Source organism: Falco naumanni, chromosome W (genome assembly GCF_017639655.2).
Source record: "Falco naumanni isolate bFalNau1 chromosome W, bFalNau1.pat, whole genome shotgun sequence".
NCBI lineage: Eukaryota > Metazoa > Chordata > Aves > Falconiformes > Falconidae > Falco > Falco naumanni.
Window position 1 is genome coordinate 8,092,929 of NC_054079.1, and position 12,261 is coordinate 8,105,189.

General features: G+C 39.3%; 1 protein-coding gene across 2 annotated transcripts in view; it reads left to right on the forward strand.

Moving 5' to 3' along the window:
* LOC121080575 (mitogen-activated protein kinase kinase kinase 1-like) overlaps positions 1 to 12,261 on the forward strand; it is a 124,186-nt gene that overhangs the window by 65,473 nt on the left and 46,452 nt on the right. The gene's annotated exons all lie outside the window — the stretch shown is intronic.

Genomic DNA, 12,261 nt, shown 5'->3' on the forward strand with positions numbered 1-12,261 from the left:
TGTTATTTGTGCTTTTAATTTACACGACAGATCTTGCCCTAAGAGGGGTAAGGGACATTCTGGCATATAGAGGAATTAGTGAGCTAGTTTTACTACCAATTTTGCATTCCATTGGTTTTAAAAATGGTTTCAAAGCTCACTTTCTTGTGACCTTTTAGTATGCTAATTAGTTCACTCATAGTTCAGGTAATTTTCTGTTTGGTCTCATTAACTATTTGGTTCTCCTTGAGTTTATCTTGTTATGCCCCAGCTTGATGTCTATGGTGTCTATCCCTTCTCCCAAGGCCATGTTCTGCCAACTATCTGTAACATCTTCTGTCTTTCAGACTCTCTTCTGTTCTTCACTATAGATATTTGCATATTTTGTCTAAATTTCAAGTTAAATAACAGACTGGTCTTCTATTAATCATGTATCTGCAAGCTGGTAGACTACAATTTGAGATATAACTTCCGATTTGGGGCAAATCCCTGTAGGCAAAATGTACTTCCTTTTCTCTGATCTTTACAATGTTATCTTAAAATGTTCAAACCATTTAAGTGATGTTTATTTGTGTCTGAAATTGGTGTAGCTGTCTTATTACATCACCAAGTACAGAATTAGTTATACTTCCATAACCCTGTCTTTATAAAAATGAAAAACAAGAAACGCTGCAATTAGTCTCCTCAGTAACCATGTACTGTGTGAACTGGGTGAAAATGAAGTGTTTGAATTTGAAAATGCATATACTAGCTATGGCAGACTTGTCAGTTCAGTTGCAAGACAACCTTTGTAGATATTTATGCTATATTTTCTGCAATCACTGCTTGTATTGATGCCTGCTGGAGGTACCAGAGACGCACTGTGAAACAAGTTTTGACTGCATGTACAGGTGTACTATTAAAAACTTGTCAGTTTTAGTTCTGCCTATCGATTTGTAGCATCTTTGGTGACTTTCAAAGGAGAGCATGAATGTATTAACAGAGCACTGGACTGGGCAGGGGAGTTGGAACAGAGAGAGCACAAGTACAGTGAAAGCACAGTGTGACCAAGGTTTGATGTGCTCTTCTACTGTTCATGTTGTCAGAATGTAGCTAAGGTAAAAACTATAGCTTATATTTACCTTGGCTAAGAATAGCTAAGGTAAAATATAATTTTGTGTTTTAACCAAGTCCATAATACTTAATATTTTTCACTGTCTGCTTAAATAAGCCACCAAATTTTCTGCTTCCAGTTTATGCTGAATACTACTGTGAGAGTAGTATTCACCTCCTACCTCTTCTGTGCTCTGTGGCTTGAGAGCGGGCTTTTTGGATTTTTTTATTTTTTTGGAAGAGCCCTCTACCATGTCTGATTTTTATCACTATTAGTTATTGTAAGTGGTAGGGTTCTGCTTAAATGGTTTGATCTGGTATGGCAGTTTTCTTTGTTCCTATGCAAAGTAAATAGATTATAACTAATCTGGAACTTTCTGTCTTGTTGGATTTAGTGATACTAAAGGGTCAGTCTTCACTGTCACTCAGTGGAGTCTTGGTACTGCTCAGTGTGATACCCATGCGTAGACGTGTGCAATTGTGCCTTACCCAAAGCTCAAACACGTAGAGTACAAGATACTTTTAAAGATCAGTTTTTCCTTCTGTATGATGGATTTGAACTTCATGAGATCTTTTACTGTGCTAATGCATTTGTTATTGTTTGAAGTTGGAGTAAAAGTAATGGTGCAGCTGTGCAAAAGCTTATTCCAGTGCAGGAAAGGATGAGGTGGGAGTGGAAACAAGCAGCTGGGGGTGGGATGACTGTGGGAATGCTCCTGTGGCTTTTGCTGGCTGCCAGTATTAGTGAAATTTGGCCTAAACTTGTATAAAATAGAAATTATATGTTGCTGTATAGCTGTTCTTTAAAAAAACTTGTAAAGCTAGTTTTTAGCAGCAGTGGTGATAAGAGAATGGATGTGGTTTGAGTTCTGGAGTTTCTAATGCTCATTTCTGTGTTCTTGTCAGATTCTCTGTGAAGACCCAAGGGTTGTCTTATTTTACTTTTTATCTGCTCTCACTTAAAACTCTAGAATTACAGTTCATTCTTTTGCTCGAGGCAAAGAGGACAGAAAGCCTTTGAGAGCTTCATTACTTGCCTTTAGGTGACTAGGAGAACGTGGTTAAGTGGAAAGCTGCTTTCTGTTGCTTCCCTCCCTTTTGTCACAGTTTAACCCCCTGCTGGTAACTAAGTACCACGAAGCCCTTGTTCATTCACCCCTCACCCAGAGGGATGGGGAGGAGAATTGGAAAGGAATGTAAAACTTGAGAGTTGAGATAAGAACAATTATTGTTCTTTCATTTTTACTTTATTTTCAATTATAATAACAACAATAGGTTAGAATAGAAAAGAGGGAGGGGGGGGAGAAATGAAATCCAGAGGGAAGGGAGGAAGAAAAACAAGTGATACACAATATAATTGCTCACCACTTACTGACTGATGCCCAGCCAGTCCCCGAGTAATGATTGGCAGCCCCAGCCTCAGACAGTGGTGCAGACAGAGACACATACACCCCAGTTTATATACCGAGTGTGACGTCCCATGGTGTGGAATACCTCTTTGGCTGGTTTGGGTCAGCTGTCCTGGCTGTCTCCTCCCAATTTATTGCAGCCTTCCAGCCTTCTGGCTGGCAAGGCCTGAGAAACTGAAAAGTCCTTGACTTAGTATAAACATTACCTTACCTAGCAACAACTAAAACCATCAGTGTGTTATTAACATTGTTCTCACACCAAAGCAAAAATGCATCACTGTACTAGCCACTAAAGAAGAAAATTAACTCCATCCCAGCTGAAACCAGGACACTTTACCTGAAGGCTGAGCATGTTGCCTGTAGGACACTTAAGATTTTCTGTCTTACCACCCTGCAGAACTGGAGAATCATGTTTGGTGGTGAATAGTCTTGATTATTTTTTCCTGTAAGGTGGGTTTGGGGTGTACGTGTGTTTTGGTGGGGGTTTTTTCTTGTTTTTTTGGAAGATCAGTTTTGTTGGATTTTGACTGAAAAATGTCCTGAAAAAAAAAACAAAACAGAAACAACCCTACCCAAACAAAAAAATCCCCAACCAAAACCCCAAAATAGCAGCTCTATTTACTTAATACTTAAGAATTATTTGAAATTGGTAATTGTTTACTTTCTGTCTGGGAACTGATAAAATACTTATCAAATTGTCTTAAAAGCTTATACAGCTATCATTCCCTCTTAATTTTGCTCAGAAATGTTCAGCTTCTTGATAGTGCTCAGCATCTGATGACCCAGAGACAGCTCCACCACTTTTCAAACTTTGTCATTGAGTATTCTGGTTTCTCTGCTATGGGATGAAACTGGAATTCAGTCAATCTACCCTTGTTTCACACTGTCTCAGTATATTTCTTCTGTATCCCTAAAGTGTAAACTGTTCTCATAATTTATGGAAATATTACATAATACTGTTTGTTTTCATCTCTCTTGTCCTAATCTAATTTGTAGTGGAATGGCTGCTAATGTACCTTATTACACCAGGTGATTTTGATTCTTCCCTAGTATTTCTCATCAATAGTTTTCACAGTATTTATTGCTGACACACTGCTGTTGATACTGTAACTCCTTGTAACTTAGGGTTACTGTGGGAGTGCTGGAGAAATGGGTTCTGTCTGCTAGAACATGCTGACATCTGACTACACCTGACATCTTGTGTTCTGAGCTCTTTTCCATTCTCTTCTTGAGTATCCTGTCATCTTGCTTTTGGGCAAACTGAAATGAGTCTTTGCTTAGCTGTCGGCAATGGTGATCAGGTCCTTTTGTGAGCTGCTAGTTAACTCTCAAAGGTATGCAATTAATTGTCATTGTTTTGACCCATGGATATGCATTTCATTTCACTAGTTATTTCTACCACGTACACTCTGAGGATTTTTTTGACCATCATGCTTGTATCTTCAGAATTGTTCTTTTCAGATACTGAAAGGGCTTGGTGTTGAAGGAAATCTAATTTGTGATAATGCTAATTTATGGGTTTTGCTTTTTAAACAAATCAGTGTTATCTCCCATTCTGCTACTAATAAATGCTTGCAGAGTTTTATTTTGGTAATCCTTTGTATTCTTCAAAAGGGAAGCTTCAAAGCTTAGTGGATAATAGGGTCTCCCCATTACCTTCAGATAATATTTACCTCTTCTCTATCTGAAGAGGCATTCAAAATTCAAATATCTGAAATGTGTGGTGAAACTTGCAGTGACCTCCAGTTTGCAGTTAATGTAGAGTTTATTGACCTTGTCAGATTAATGTACTCTATCAGGCAAGTGTTTGTCTACTGCTATGGTTAAGTGTCGTGGATGTGAGTGGTTTAGGTTGCCTAAAGCATCACCATCAAAGATATTAGTGAAATAGTTCTAATATGAATTTGTGAGAGTGCAACTTTGTGAAGCTTGATGGCAAGGTTTACTCTATTACATGGATGAAATATACAAAGGAAAATTGAATTAAAATAGAGTTGAAATTATTTACACAGACCAAAGACATAAAAGGATATAGGAGGCCTTCCTTGTTGAGTCATGAGGTTCAGAGTAGACACCCTTGTTGTCTAAACTCTTGACAGAGCTTGGATATGGCTAGGTCCAATCTTAGTTTCAGACTTGGACAATGGTTTTATATCTAAAGGATGTCTAAGGTTTGCTCACAGTTTAAGGTTGATCACAAGAGTTTTAGCAGCACTTAATCACTGATTGATTCACTTTAAGTGTTAAATTAATAGGATATATTTAAACTACAACAGTGACTTAACTACGGATCTGAGATGGTAACACTTATACTATACTTGCTATGAGGTACCTAAATCTATTCATACACAAATGTGAAGGAATAGATGTATAGAGATATATGTATCAATGTACAAAGGTATATACCTATTAAAAGTTCCCCTTGTTCAATGAAATATGTAGAATATCTTTTGCATTTCTCAGCAGGTGAAGGGGTTGAGCTTCGTGGAACAGGAGTATCAGCCCAGGCTCAGTCATTAGCTTTCGGTGATGGTCCTCCTAGCTTCACAGACTTGGGAGTTTGTGAGCTCTGAGCAGCATTCCGCTCAGAGGAAGATGCCGGTTGCAGCTTGCTGCAGTCCAGGAGAACTCAAAAGGGTCTCGCTTTGGGACTGCTGTTTATAAGGTCACGAGATGATTGGCTTTAGTCATCTGTAAATTTCCATCCTGGCTGTAATCTGAGCTGGTAATATTTCAGAATTCCAGTAACAATGGTACCATTCCACTCAGGCTACTATTTGGGTCAGGAATGTATCAGGGCTGTCAGGGAATAACTAATTGTCCCTGCTCTTGTTCCCTACCTTGACCAGGCAACAGGAGTTCCTGTTATGGACAGTGTTGTTCCCCATCGTAGCCATGCAAGAGTTTTTGGTATGGTCAAGGGGTGCTTAACTGCCCAACTCATTACACTAACGCTAAGGCCTAATGGAGATTCCTGAGGTTGTAGAGTGGCACAGGGGAGGGGGTGAGATGCACCACCACGTTAAGACAATATTTGAATTGTTTTGATTTATGACTCTAATTTCTGGCTGCTGAATATGTACTTGGAAAATTCATGTGTAGTCAGTGACAGTTTTATCAGTTTATCAATATTTTACACCTTTTAAACTTTTTCCATGTTTTTAGACTGCAGAGTTGCCAGGTATGATACTAATATTACTTTCATTTTTTTCTCTTGTTGCAAGCTTTAACTTTACCACCACATATGTAATCAGTATCTTAAATGTTCCCATAAAATACGTCTGAAATTTGTTTTTTTTCACTGAAGCAAATATCTTTATGGATGCCTATCCTATGACTAAAGACTTGTAAGAGAATATTGCAGTTGTGATTAGCATGGAAGCTCACTGAAACAGTGTTAATGTGTTCTTAAAAACTTGGAAAAGTTCTCCTTTATTAAGGATCCATATTGCCTATTTTGTTGGACTATTTATATAAATAAAACATAGGTGATGGTTCCTGAGGTTGTGTAAAATGTGTTGTCAGGAAGTTCAAACTTGAAATGGAAATGTGAACAGCTGTTTTTTTAAAACAGTGGGGCTGGATGGAGTTTCTCTTAAAACTATATTAATATGCATAAGTTTATCTTAAAAGAGTTATTTCAATAACATCTGCATATAGTTCTGGAAAACAAGCTCTTATGTAAATATAGAACAAATATGAATTTGTCTTTTAACTATAAGTTCTCCTTTTATTTGTAATGAACAGTTCAATACAATAGGTTTCCTGTCCTGTGCAGATGCATCAGATGCCCCAGCCAGTAGGAAGCACAGGGGCACTTGGGTTTCTGTTAGGTTTTCAGTCATAAGTGTGGAAACTAGTTCTTCCATACTGCCATACGTGTGTATGGTAAAGAGGAACAGTGCTACTATATCTTCAGTTCTATCTCTTAAGCGTGTGGTTAAGTTCCAGCATGTTCAGGTACAATGATAAGCCATCTTGTCCTGAAAAACATGCCGAAGCATATAATTCCCTTCAGCAGAAAATTAGTATGCTCTGCTGTTTGTTTGTTCTGAGCTGCATGTTTGCGGCAATATTTTACAGTCCTGCCACTAGTGAGAATGCTAAGCAAAGCCAAGTGGGGAAGGACAGTGGCTTCGGTATTTTGAAATCAGTTATGTATGAATTGCGTTATTATATTTTAAAAATTGATGGCAAATGGGAATAGAGGCCTGCCAGGGCAGACTGCTTATAGACCCTAGGAATCAAGATTGCAAGGGCGAGTGCAGCCAGAACTTCTATGCTTTTTGTCTTCCTTTCATCCCACAGGGTGGACTGCTGAAGAGCTAGAAAGGGGAACTCATAAGAAATCTGCCAGCTTCTACTGTCTAGACAGAGTTCCATAGGAGCTTCATCAAAACGGGGGTCTGACTTTTTCTGAATTGACAAATAATTAAAAAAAGCATACATTTTTCCAGGCAGCAGTTGACCTGTACACCTAAGAAGTTCCATTGTCTTTAACAGTACTCACATATGCAATAAATATTTGAGACCTAAATAACCATAAATAGCTGGGACACAAACACACAGGTTTTAACCTTGTGAATGAACCTCTAGTAAAACCCTTATGCAATGGTGGAGCCTTATAGGCTTTATTGGTGTTTTTTAGAGCAAGTGTTCACTTCTTGTGTATCTATCCGATTTGTGCTATTGGTGACTTAGGCTGAGGTGAAACTTCTCTGATCTGGGTTTCATTTAAAACCTGAATCCCAATACAGAGGAAAATCAGGACCCAAATTACCACTATGCCCACCTTGGCGTTACATGTAACCGTTGCAAGGTTCTGACTGAAGTTTCTCTGCTCATCAACTCTATCAAGCTACTGGCAGCAGGGTGATGCTAGCATGAAGCCTGTTATACTTGCAACGACTAGGTAAGTGTTGTCAATCTTCTGACCCTCTGCTACATAAAAACTTGGTATGGAGCTCATAAGATTAGTGAGGCAGGCAATCTCTGATGCTTTAGGCAGGAAGTGCCCATGGAGTTTGGTGAAAAGAATGATGCAATATCTGGTAGTGTAGCATGCGTTACAAATGGCAAAACCTACTGGGTCTAAAAATTTCCACATATTTATGTGTGTTTAAATTTACATATATTTAGCATTCTTAGGTGGCGTCTGCCTAGGCCATGCTAATAGTATATTGGTATATGCTGATTTGTGAAATATCTAAAAAGGGTAAGTTTTTAATGATTAAATCTCTGTGTTGTGGTTTAACCCCAGCCAGCAATTAAGTACCGTGCAGCTCCTTGTTCACTTCCCTGCCTCTCCTCCCCAAGTGGGATGGGAAGGAGAATCAGGAAAAAAGGCAGAACTCAAGAGTTAAGAACAATTTAATTTAAATATAATAATAAAATTGTAATAAAAAGGGGAAAAAAAACTCCAAAACCTAGTGATGCACAATACAGTTGCTCACCACCCACTGATTGATGCCCAGCCACTCCCTGAGCAGTGGTTGCCCAGCCCTGGCCCCCTCATCTCCCCAGTTAATATAATCAGGATGATAGTCTATGGTATCGAATATCCCTTTGGCTAGTTCCAGTCAGCTGTCCTGGCAGTGTCCTCTCCCAATTTCTTGTGCCCCTCCAGCATTCTTGTTGGCAGGGCCCAAGAAACTGAGAAGTCCTTGGCTTAGTACAAACATTACATAACACACCAATGTTTTTAGTTGTTGCTATCAACATTATTCTCATACTAAATCCAAAACACCACATTGTACTAGCTACTGAAAATTAACTCTATCCCAGCTGAAACCAGGACAGTATCCACCCGTTATTCCATACTGTTTATGTCATGCCATGCTTTCCAATGTGCTATCATTTTCCCTGTCTTTTGATATAAACATGCAGATATTGATTATAGAGGAATGAAGCTGGGTTAATTAACACTGATAATATACAGCTGTGGGCTTGCTTCAGGGGTGGTGGGTGTGCAGCTGTGGCTGGTTCCTGCTAAGTAGTTAAATAGCTCTAATAGGGATGGAAGAGGAGCACTGGATGAAGAGAGATATGGAAAAAGTAGAGTGAGTGCGTGCCCCAGATGTAGAAGAGGCTTTGGGAGAAGAAGGGGACCTGGATGAGGTGAGGCTGGCTGGAAGAGGAGCCTGGAGAAGGAAGAATCTGGACATAGCAGAGGCAAGAAGCAGGGTGGACTGGCCTGAAGAGGCTGAAGAAACAGCACAGACAGTAGATGAACTTTTGAAACCTTGTGGGGGATTGGTGGCTGTGCTGGGGCAAGGCGTGGGATCTACTTATGGAAGTTAAACTGGTATGTGATGGTAAAAACCTTGTTGCAGTTGGCTAGTTTGGATAGTGTTGTTGTTGTCGATTTGTTAAAGAGTTGAGATCAATTGATTTTATTGGTTTGATTATCTGATTTTATAGAGTTATTTTATAGAATAGAAATATAGGAGGATAAGAAATATTTTTAATGAAACTTATAGTTGTACAGTAAAAGCTGCTATGAGATCTTCTGTACGTCCTGTATCAAGGCTAGAAGAAGGGCCTGGAACTATTGTTAAAACATAGGTAATAACTCTAGGGTTGAAAAGGTTCCTTTGTATCTAACTAGTCTTCTGTATAAAGAAAGTATATTGAGATGTCAGAATGTAGGATTAATGGGAACTGGGGAGAGTCGACTGGAACAGCTTGTAGGTGCCTGCCAAGAAACTGTGAACTTTAGTAAAAGGTAATTCCGGCAGGGGGAGATCGCGACCACCGACTCATATGCCACCTACCCAAATCGTACCCTAGACCCATTTCTAGACCTTTCTACGCTTTACTGCGCAGAATTGGATATAGGAGGAGAGTATGTAAATGATTTACGGGAAATGTTATGATTATGCATGAATACTTAATGAATATGTATGAATAAGTTCTATATATGGTGTCTGATTTTGAGACCTGGTGTGCGTTGATCGCGAGAGGACTCGCTCACGCACCCGGCCGTTAATAAAGAAGTGTCTGCTTATCTACATCACATTGGTGTCGATAAGTTCTTCATTCCGAGATTTCGGTAACATTGTGACAATTGGTGCTCTGTGTGAGGTACAAAGTCAGGACCTTCAGATTATGAGACTGAGTGTAATGAGCAGCAACAGCAATGATGTCTGTGTCAGGGGACATTTGAAGTTTTGAATGCTGGCGCCCAACATAGCGGAGATGGGGGGATAGCCTGTGATCTGGATCAAGTTGAGATAGGCAGGGAGAGCATGGGGATCCAGATTAGACACTGGTAGAGGTGAGCTGTTGGGATCAAAGAGAAGGAAGCCTGACTTCTGTGGAGCTAAGAGACTGAGGGTGATGGGCAGCAATGGCGGAGTATATGATCAGACGTGGCAGTGGCCTGTGGCAGGGCCAGAGTGAGTCCGGTTAGACAGCAGTGATGGCTGTGCTGGGGCAAGGCGTGGGAGCAGTGCAGTGCTGTGGGTGGCTCCTGCTACTGTTACCGAAATCTCGGAATGAAGAACTTATCGACACCAATGTGATGTAGATAAGCAGACACTTCTTTATTGACGGCCGGGTGCATGAGCGAGTCCTCTCGCGATCAACGCATGCCAGGTCTCAAAATCAAACACCATATATAATACTTATCATACATATTCATTAAGTATTCATGCATAATCATAACATTTCCCAGAAATCATTAACATATTCCCCTCCCATATCCGATTCTGCGCAATAAAGCTTAAAAAGGTCCAGAAATGGGTCTGGGGTACGATTTGGGTAGGTGGTATATGAGTCGGTGGTCGCGATCTCCCCCTGCCGGAATTACCTTTTACTAAAGTTCACGGTTTCTTGGCAGGTAACTACAAGCTGTTCCAGTCGACTCTCCCCAGTTCCCATTAATCCTACATTCTGACATCTCAATATACTTTCTTTATACAGAAGACTAGTTAGATACAAAGAAACCTTTCAAACCCTAAATTATTACTTAAGCTTCAACAATGATTCCAACCCATTCTTCTGGCCTTGGTACAAAATGTACAAAGGGTCTCACAACTACTTTTACTAAATAATCATAACTTTCTTCAACATATATTTTTATCCTCCTATATTTCTATTCTATAAAATAACTCTATAAAATCAGATAGTCACTTAGTTCTCCACCAGGTCCAGGAGGTGAAAACCACATTTGGTATTCCTAGCACTAGGGTCAGGACCTGTGCTATGGTACTTCCAGTGGACCAAAGATAATCAGAATTTCCAAAAATCCTAAATGCTTCAGTAATTATTCCTGGGGAGAAGAAGGAGGTGTGGACCTCACCCATAGGCTGACTCTCCAGGAAAACAAAACTTCAGCTAAAGTTTAGCTTTATGTATACCTTAATTTTTGTTAGTAAAGTTACTGTTAAAAGTATTAGTACATTCTGTTTTTTCTGGCCTCAGGGAAGCAATACATTGCTTTCACCTCACTGTAATGCTCAGGTAAGCATTAATATTTCATTTTAACCTGACCACATGTTTGATACCAGGTTTTTTTATTTGTTTCCTTTTGGAGGGGACAGGGATAAGTCAAGGAAACCTTGTCATTGCTCTATGTGAATACTTAAGCATTGTGAACTAAATGTAGGAGCATCTCAGCATTTTTCCTTAAATAGGAATACTTGTCTAAAGACATTGCTAAAATTTCTTAATGCAAAGTTACTGATAGTGTCATAATTTTAGAGAACTACTCCATTAAATTTCAGACAATCTATAGATGGGGAACACAATTGTAGACAGAAGATTGTTGTTTGAGAACTGCATTGATGCGCTTACACGAGTAGTCCACAAAAGCCTAGTGTATAGTATTGCAGAACAAACACAGTCTTGTCTTTTGGGCTATGTGGGAGAGGAATTTAAAAATCCAAAAGCTTCTTTGAAGCTGTGGACTTCACTGAGCGCTGCTATTTCAGCTGAAGCAATGTTTGAGGATATTGTACAAATGGTTAATAACTACTTCCTATCTAGACCTTTCTGAGTCTTTTACCATGGCTGGACTGCATGACAGTTCTTAAAACCAAATTTTCCCTGATGATTGCTGGTTCATAGCTTGGAGTCTCGCAGTTCTGCTTTGACTATCTTAATTGAAAGACTGAGTGGCCCCAGGCTTATTCTATCAGCTACCTGAAAAATGGTCTGAGTAGTTGTAGACTGTATGTCATTGAAGACAAATTAATATCGCTGGTCTTAAATAGTAACTGATATCTTAATTAGCCAACAATGTATAGGGATTCAGAACCTATTAGCTTGAATGCTGACAGTCAATTTCTGACAAAGTCTTAATTTTGCAATATATTTTTTTCAGTATCAAAAAATTTCTCAATTCAGTGTGAAGCTTGGAGGGTGTGTTCACAGAACTAAACTATTGAACTGCATGCATAAAGCCTGGGACCACTGAATAGCTGACAATATTGGCAATACTTCAAAATGAGAAAAAGACTCTGGAAAGAAGACTTGTACTGTAAATATGTAAGCAATAATTTGAGACTTTGTTTTGATGCCATACCAGAAGTCTGGGCTTTCATCCTTTTCTGGTTTTGTGGAAGTTTATATTGTTTGCCTATGGACTCTGGTAGGCAAAATCTTGTAGAGTTAGGTTGCAGCAGCTTAAAAAGTCACTGTTTGCATATGTGTATTCCAGTGCCAAGAGCGGTTATCAACTGTGGCAGAGCAGATGCAAAGGAAAACATGCTTGCTCAGTTTGTCCCAGTTTATCCCAGTTTAAATATACTACCTTTACCTGCCAGTTAAAATTCATTTC